This window comes from Furipterus horrens, unplaced genomic scaffold, assembly GCF_987537825.1.
Source record: "Furipterus horrens unplaced genomic scaffold, mFurHor1.1.pri manual_scaffold_5, whole genome shotgun sequence".
Classification (NCBI taxonomy): domain Eukaryota; kingdom Metazoa; phylum Chordata; class Mammalia; order Chiroptera; family Furipteridae; genus Furipterus; species Furipterus horrens.
In genome coordinates this window covers 55,180,713-55,188,012 of record NW_028327175.1, presented here as the reverse complement: position 1 = coordinate 55,188,012, position 7,300 = coordinate 55,180,713, and the positions used below count along the sequence as shown (strand labels likewise).

Genomic DNA, 7,300 nt, shown 5'->3' with positions numbered 1-7,300 from the left:
GGTTGTAGAGGGAGACCTAGCGTGTCCATCTAAGCCTCCATCTTGGCCGGAAGTCGTTATATATTTTTGAAAAAAATAATTACTGGGTTTACTTGTTCAAAGTCATCAGGTAAATCCATTTAAGCTTGAAAAACAAATTTATTACTTACAAATTGTAGTTATTTTCTGTACCAAATCAAATAGTACTTATTTACATATTGCCTTGTTTTATTTTCTTATAACTAAATTATGTCTCATAAAAGGCTGTAAACTTTGGGGATCTAAAAGTGATAGTATATATTGTTTTGGTATACCAAAAGATACTATCTAATATTACATTACAAGCTCTTATCTTCTACAATTTAATTAGATTTCATAATTTTAAATAAATTTTCATACACTTTAAAAATTAAAATTTTTAGGACATTTTTATAATTAGAGAAAAATTGTGAAGATAATACAAAGAATTCTCATATATCATGCCTTTACTTTTCCTAATTATATCTTATATTAGTATGATGTATTTGTTAAAATTATCGAACCTATATTGCTATATTGTTATTAATTAAAATCCATAGTTCAGTCAAGTTTCTTAACCTTTTATTTGTGTGTGTGTGTGTTCTAGAATCTGAACCAGAACATCACATTATATTTAGTCTTCATGTCTCCTTAGGCTTCTCATGGCTTTGACATTTTCTCAGACTATTTTTCTTTCTTTTTTTGATGACTTTGAGTTTCAAGGAGTACTGTAGGTATTTTTATAGAAGGCCCCTCACCTGTCATTTTTCTGATGTTTTTCTCATTATTAGACTTGGGTGAATGTTTTAAAGAAGAAGAAATTCACTGATGTAAAGTGTCATTTTTATCACTCCATATCAAGGTCAAAGAGTCATATTACTAACATGATTTATCACTATCTTGGCAAAAACCTTGATCACTTAAGTAAGGGAAGGTTTTATCAGGTGTCTCCACTGAAAGTTACTTTTTCTCCAACTCCTTTTCACCCTCTGCTTTCCAATCTGTACTTTACAGAGGGAAGTCACTGTGTGCAGCCCATACTTAATCAGTAGAGTTACACTTCACTACTCTGAGTATGGAGTAGCTACATAAATGATTTCGAATTCTTCAGGAAAGATTTGACTCTCTCCCTATCCCCTTAAGTATAGGCTCATAGATATTTATTTTACACTTTTGTTTAAAACAGAATATTGCATTATTATTTTATTGTTCAAATTGTTCCAGCTTAGGCCACTGGGTACTATTTCCTTTGGTATGTCTTTTTGACATGCCTCATATTTGTGGGTTTTGCTTGTTTTTGAGCATTTCCTTACTTTCTGAGGATTCAAAAACAGACTATTTGTCTGCAATCACATATCAGTTAACAGATCATTATTTACAAAAACAATGTTAAAACGATGGTGAATGGTGGAATGGACAAGTGTATCAGCAGGTGGGCAAGAGAGAGAGTTCTTTGTTCTCCTGGGATTATATTAGTTTGAGCTTGGGACAAACCAAGTGCTTTTTCAAAATGACCAATCAACTTCTGAAACTTTGTGTGCTTCAAGTGGGTCCACCTTCCAAACTATTCCTTCTTTCCCCAGGCTAGACTGACAGGCCTCTGTGGTCCTGTGCCATTTTGACTTCTATTGCACATGTGTCCGACAGAGGAATTTCTCCTCCGCTGCCTCTGGGAATTTGGTGCCAGGTGGCAGCACTCCTGGGGGCAAGGGAGAAATAGCAGGAATAATCCTCTTTTGCAGACACCACAGAGGCATAACCACTATCAAAGGAGCATATAATCTTGTTAAATATTTGAAATCCAGTCAATGATATTTCCTTGCCTTGCTTTCTCCTACCTTCATGTAATCTTTCTTTGTTCCCCCTGGGGAGGGTCTCATGTAATGAATCATGCAATCATAACCCACAGTGATGTTCCAAAGAGAGAGCTACTGAGTTTCTTCTTCTTTATTTGATTTTTATTGTATCTTTTTCCATTACTATTTAGTCCCCTTATACATTCTTCTCCCCAGTAATCACCACACTGTTGTTCATGTCCATGAGTCCTTTTTCTTTTTTGACCTTAGGTTTCTTTCTTAATTCCAAATGTGTCAAAAGAACCACAAAATTTTTATTCACCAGAGCATTTGAGATCTTGCTTCCAGCATGTCATCAGTTTTACTCAAGTAAACTCATAAAAATTCTTTACAGGATTTGGTATTCTTATGGTGACACTGGGCCAAGCAAAGTAACTGCTTTTCAATTTCTTCAGTGTTTTTTTTTTTCTTTTTTAATAATTGTCAGGATGGAGGCAACAACTTCTAAGGTTTTTACATGTCATATGAAAAATAAAATTCCTCTCAATATACATTTTATGAGTTACTCTAAATCACAAATGACTTCCACTTTACCTATATCTATCCTTCTTCATCAAGTTCTCTGACTCTTACATAGCAATGCCTAATAATTATTTTTGACTGACAGCAGATGCTCTCTATACTTAAAACCATAAAAATGCCAAATGTGAGCTAATGTTGGAGGCTCATTTTCTCTAGATTTTCTTAACCATCTAAACGTCAACGTGTCCAGACCATGGCATTGTTTATAAAGTACTTCATAATTTGTATATTTAAAGACAAGTGATTTTCTGGCCTCATTTGCTTTATTCACTTTGGTTGTAAAGTTGTACACTCATAGAACAAGTCTTTTTTCCCTGAGTTTGCACTGAACTTCATACATCTGAAGTTTTGAATAACACTGCTCTTTCTATCATAAATGTTCTCTCTTCTCTGACAAATTCTCGTTTATTCTTTCAGATACAACTCAAATTTCAACCTTTCTGAAAAATTCTCAATTTATCTCAGCAACTGGTTAATCTCTATGAAATTTCACTGAATGTTTATTCTCCTTTTGTATGAATTTTTAGAGTTTTGCTCACATTATAAATTCTATAAATGTTTGCTGAATGAGTAATATCTTGGGTTTAAGCCAGCCTTTTTTAATCTTCTCATAGTGCATAAGCATCTTCCTAAATCAAACCAAATATATCTCTAAAATCCCTTAAACTCTAACTTATTTTTGTTCAATATTTTTTCTATACTCAGATTTTTAAGAGCAAAGAATATACAAATTTAATCAAATATAAGTGGTATTAAACTATTTATTGTTTCTAGAATGTAAGTCAAACCCCATTTATCAGCAGTAAAAGTAAGCTATTTATTGGCCTTATGTGACCTCATATAAGGATATAGAATGTAAAAGTATATTATAAATTAATATTGATTCACTAGGGCATTTCTTTTGAAATCTAAATGATGTCAGAAATGCTGCTTTATTATTGAATCTTTTGTCCTTTATTATAATTATTACCTACTTTGCATTTTAATTGCATTACTTAAAATGTTAATAAGAAGTGATTCAGAATAAATTGTAACCTTTTGAGACCTTCTTGGTTGTTTAGAACGTTAGTCTGATTCTCATAGCTAATGTTATAGAGGATAACTTATCAGATATGATAGACAAATTAAGGAAATGATTTTATATTTTAAATAATGTTCTATGATTACCAAATAAATATTTACTAGAAGTAAAATGATACACTTATCTTTAATTCTTCAATATTTAAAGGCATATTTCCTTTATTTTTCCTTATTTTACTTATTGTGTTTACTATCATTCTGTAAATGATGAAAATTTTACTATTTTCTGTCTTTCTTTTATTCAGTCATTCATTTATTATTTATTAATTCATTCACTCACTCACGTATTTACTTTAGTGCAAAAGGTATGTCCTAAACACCAGAAATAGAGAACAGTTTTATAGAGAAAATAAACCCATTTTAGGGGAAATTGTAGATGACTGCAACTACCTGCAGTGCTCACCAACATTTTTAGCTCTGCTAATAAGAGGACAGCTTTTTGAATATGGTCTTTTTCAACTTGACTGCTTCCCTCCAGTTTGTCCATATCATTTATGAACCTGCCACGCTAGCAATGAGTACTGTGCTTCCTTCTCATGCTTTTTCAGTTGTACTGTTAATGAAACAGTAAAAAAATACACTGCAACCACCTTTCTTTTCCGAATAAAGTGTCATTTGCATCTTGAGGTTTCAGTGGGAAGATGGTATACAAGAAAAGTCCTTAACACACCACATACACAATTTTACTTTGTAGGACGAACTTTTTTTTACTTTTATTTTTTAAAGACAAGCTTTTGGAACTGGAGAATATTATGCTAGATGAAATAAGACAGTTAGTGAAAGAAAAATACCACATGATCCCACCTATAAGAGGAATCTAATGAACAAAAATAAACTAATGAACTAAATAGAAACACAGACATGGAAACATGGAACAGACTGACAGTATCAGAGGGGGCAGGGGAGGGAAATAATGGTGGAAAGAAGGGGAAGGGACTAGTTAAAGAACATGTATGAATGACCCATGAACATGGACAACAGTGTGGGAATTGACTGAGGGAACAGGAAGTGGGATGGGCAAAAGAGGGCAAAGGGGGAAAGATTGAAGAAACTATAATAGAATAATAGTAAAAATGATTTAATAAAAGTATCAACTCAAATTGAACCAGAAAAAGAAAAAGTAAAATGAGTGAAACCATGTGAAATAAAGATACAAGGGGGAACCCCCCGAAAAATGGAATTATGTTCTGGAGGGTGAGTGTCTTATAGTACAGGCTTCCCTCACCAGGTGAATGTTCTAGAGTGCATCTGTATCAGTGTACCAGCTGGCGTTGCCCTTGGAGATTGTTTGGCTTCAGTGAATGTTTTTTTGAAGACTTTCAACACATTTACCCATTACATGATGGGTGATTTATGAGGGCACCTGCCGACTCCATGCTGAGCATTCAGCAGTTTACCTAAAATGGCATGCTCCTGGTGACCCATCCTCCCTATTCACCCCATCTCGCCCAGAGCTACTTTTTTTTGTTTGTTTTCCGGATGAAAAAAGTCCTCAAAGGGAAACGTTTGCCAAAGTGAAAGAGGTGAAACAAAAAAAGGCAGAAACACTAAAAGGCATCAATACCAATGAGTTCAAAACTGTTTATAGCAGTGGAAAAATAACATTTTGATAGGTGTATTGCATCAAATGGAGAGTATTTTGCAGGTGACTGAAGTTTAAACAGGTAAGAATAACTACACAATTTTTTAATACATAATTTCCTGTTTTTTGGGTCCCCCTTAGTACAAAGAAACCCAATGCAGAAAAAAAGGGGGGGGGCCTTGCTAGGAAACAGTTGAGGAGAAACACTGGAAATATCTTATAGTTGCACAAGAGACTCATGGGATTAAGCTGATATTGATTTGCCCAAAAAACATCAGGGTTTAATTTGGCTCAGCCTGAGATCTTGCCCTATTTCAAACTGCCTGAGATCCACTGGGTCTAGAAAAGCTTTTTGTTCAATGTATCCTTCTTCCCCTCAACTGTGGATCGCTCGTTCTTCATCAATGCCCTCTTCTTCCTTTCAACTCTCCCAGTTAACTTTAGATTTCTCTAGGAGCATCTTCTGCTTCTTTGTTCCAAAATTTCCAAAAGACTGCTCATGCCCCTTGATTTTTTAAATCCTAACCTGACAGCAAGTGAAGGCAGAGTTGAAGAGATGTTAGCCTATGTTTTTTCTTTCTCATTTTGCTTCAAGAAAGCTTTGGCCTCTTTAGATGTAGCATTCACTCCCTCAGTCACCCTGACTTCTTCAACAGTTAAATCAAACATCGTGGTTGTTTTAACTTTTTCTGTCCCTTCAGGTTTCTCTAGCTCTTTGCTTTGGCCAACAATTTATCTGAATCCGTCTTATTTCTTCAGTCTCCTCTCATTTATTTAACTTGTGAACACAGGGGGCAGTTTTGATTTTGGTCCCACATCATGAAAAAGATGGCCCGCAATTCACCCTCCTTCCTTCTTGCATCCTCTCACCCAGTGCCTTCTTCCTGCTCTGAAGCTGCGTCTTCTTCCAAACTCCTACTTCCTCCAGATTTTTCCCTGACATTCTCCCCTTCCTCTTCTTTTAATGAGAGGCCACTTTGTTTTCTCTTCTTGGCAGGAATGCACTGATACTTATTTCCTTCTTTGTTTTTTTTTTTTTTTTTGTGTGTGTGTGTCTGTTACTTAACTAATTCATTTATATCGTCTTCACTATACCTTTTACCCAAAGGCACGTAATTCTCATCCTCCTTTGAGGTGGTGAGAGAAAGAGAGAGAAAGTATATGGCTAAAGGACTATTCTCTCTACCTTAGAAAATACCAGCTAAGAGCTCTTCTTGTCGCACATGAGTAATAGTTTTAATGATATTGCTACCCTTAAAATGCTACAAGGATTATTATAAGGTTATGGTCTTTATGTAAGCAAAAGTTTGTGGTTGTCAGAGTAAAAAAAAACAAAACAGAACTTCTCACTGGGCTAATAATTAACACAAGACAAAATAATAGGGAATATATATCTAAAAATTACATGAATTTACATGTGAGGGTACCATACAAATATGAGACCTGAATAAGCAATTCACAGACAGATGAGAAAGAACAAATATATGATAAATTCTTGCTGGACCACTTAGAAACAAAGGGACACAGAGGAAAGGTTTTGCTAGATTTCTCCCTGTGTGCATCATTTAGTTTATATTATGATGCTAAGGTGATGGTTCCATACTTTAAGCAGGTTTTCTATCTAAAGTCTTTTAGAATCAAAGTTTCATTCTGAGTCTCTTGTTTCTTTAAAAAAAATGCCCTGTATTATATGACATTATTTTAAAAAATATTTATTGATTTTGAGAGGGAGGGGGGAGGAAGAGTAGAGAGAGAGAGGGAAGCATCAATTTTTTACTCCATTTATTCATGCATTTATTGGTTGATTCCTGTATGTGTCCTAACAGGGGATACAATCTATAACTTTGGCCTATTGCGATGACACACCAAACAAGTTTGATACTCAGCCAGGAAAGAGTCTTTTGTTTCTTAATAACCAGCTTAAAACTAATATTTCAAAAGACATATTTTGGGTGGTCATTCATGCTCATCCTGATATTTTCCCAATGGCCAAGCTTCTTGCATGCTGATTTTTACGCTTGAGGACCATTTATCTTCTGCTGTCATTTTCTAGCTATTGATGTCAGTGTTAACATTGCAGCAGATAGACATTGCCCCAAGAAAACACAAATCATTTCTGGTTAAAAGGATATACTATGTCTTTGCTAAAACTGCTTCTGCATCACTTGTCTATGAGAATTGCTGACAGGCTTATTTTTCATTTGTACCTCTGGGAAAATAACTTCTACATCCTGAATGTCCTTTGAAGTCAGTAGTAAACATA

The 7,300-nt window shown here is 34.6% G+C and overlaps 1 pseudogene; it reads right to left on the bottom strand.

The window, feature by feature from the left end:
- Window positions 1–5,311: 5,311 nt before the first annotated feature.
- Window positions 5,312–7,066, bottom strand: LOC150008651 (heterochromatin-stabilizing protein CFDP1 pseudogene; annotated as a pseudogene).
- Between the last annotated feature and the right edge of the window lie 234 nt (window positions 7,067–7,300).